The following is a 1,927-nucleotide window of genomic DNA, read 5'->3' as shown; positions in this document are numbered from 1 at the left end:
TGCGCCCGAACTTTTTAATGGCCTGTAGGAAAGGGCCATCTTTTTTAATGGTACGCAGGTACCCCCAATTCACAGGTCTTTTGAAATATAACCCTGCGCGAATTGTTTTGATATTTAGGATTTTCGAGATTTTTTCTCTTGTAGTAATTTTAGGGGCTTTTCACTGTTTGAGATATGGGAAAAGACAGAAAATACCCCTCCTCTCCCGAGCTTATCGCGACTCGCACGAGTCGGGAGTCGCCCGCGACCGCGCCTCCGTCGCCCGCCGCCGGCCGGCCTGCTACTCCTCCTCCACCCGGCCCCCGGCCTCCATACCCGTCCCGTCCACCCCGGCCGGCCCGTCTAACCTCGGTGGGCCACCCTCGCGTCCTCCGATGCCGCATGGCCGTCCGTGACGCAGGGCTCGAGTCCGGCGGCGCGGCCCTGACTGCACACGCGTGCGCGGTGCTGCTCCCACTGACGACGGCGTGGCGGGGCGCGCCGTGACCGTGGCCGCGTGTGGCCTACTCCGGGGTGCTCCGGAGGCGAGTGCGGCCCGCAAGAGGATCATGGCCACGCCTATAGCCGCGTGAACGGCAGCGACAGCATGCATGCGGGGTAGCTTCATGGGGTGATGCCGCTGCGCGAGCGATCAATAGCCGCTGAAAGTGAATCGTTATTCTGTTCCTGTCTTCTGGTACTTTGTGCCTTTGTTGATCCTTGGCGAGGGAGATTCGGAGTTAGATTTTGGCCTCTGATGCCGATCGGCCAAGAAACAAACCTTCAGGCACTCGATGCAACAGCAACCATGGGACGTCGCATGAGCTATTGGTTATGATCGTGATCTCGCTTTTGCTGCTGCCTGCCGGGGCGGCCGGCTGGGGCGAACCCCGATGGAAACGGCGGCCGGGGTGGGGAGGACGAGGCGGAGGAGGCGCCGGGCGTTCGCTGGCGCGGCGGGCTTCTGCGAGCACAAGATGAAGCTCGGGCGGCGGTGCTCCAGGTCGCGGTCGCGGCTCCAACTCGCGAGTCGCGATAGCGATACGGAGAAGGGTGTGAACTCAGTTGAATCAGGAGGAGAGGCAATGTGGTTTTTTCCGGTGTCCTAAACAGTGAAAAGAGACGTTTGGAATTACTAAAAGAGAGAAAACCTCCTAAATCCCAAATATAAAAAAAAATCCACGTGTGCAGGGTTATATTTCAAAAGGCTTGTGAATCGAGGGTTAAATGTTTAGGGACGTGCGAATTTGGGGTTAAATATGAAAATTTCTTGACGCGGAGACTCCGTCCCGTGAAAGGATAAGGATGGCGAAAATTTCGCGCAGGGTGCGCCTCCGTCCGCGCCATTCTTTTCACCCCCCTCTCTCTAACATATGGGCCATGCCACAGGCTGAGAGCGCGCGGTTCTGTTTTTCGGGCGCGCCCAGAGCGTCCCTGACGGTGAAGACACTTTTCACTTCGATTTTCTCGTACACGTCAGGGAATCAAAAGCGCCCGTGACCAGAGGACGGGGCGATGGGAGTACTCAAGACCGTAGGGAGAAAACTGGTCTGGGGTAGTACTATATTCTATTAAGCATTGATCCCAGCTGCTCACAGCCACTCCACATCCCACTTAAAGCATAGATGTTGGAGAACATGTCTTAAGATCTTCATTGCAATGCCCAAATTCAAATTCGATCAATATGAGAAATTTTCATCCACGCTTTCCTCGGAAGCAAGTTATCGGATGAATCATATGCCAAAAATTCCAGAGATCATGACAATAGCAATGGTCAGATCCAAATGAGCGCGGTTACGCCGCGCTTGTAGTTCTAGTACATATTTCTGAATTTACATTCGTAATCGATCAATCATAACGTGATAGGATCTTCTATCACACGACACGGCCTCGTACATATATGCATGTTTGGGGAGAAGACAATCCATATGGCCTGGGCTGGGCCCGT

This window comes from Miscanthus floridulus, chromosome 7 (assembly GCF_019320115.1).
Source record: "Miscanthus floridulus cultivar M001 chromosome 7, ASM1932011v1, whole genome shotgun sequence".
NCBI lineage: Eukaryota > Viridiplantae > Streptophyta > Magnoliopsida > Poales > Poaceae > Miscanthus > Miscanthus floridulus.
This window is presented reverse-complemented; position numbering follows the sequence as displayed.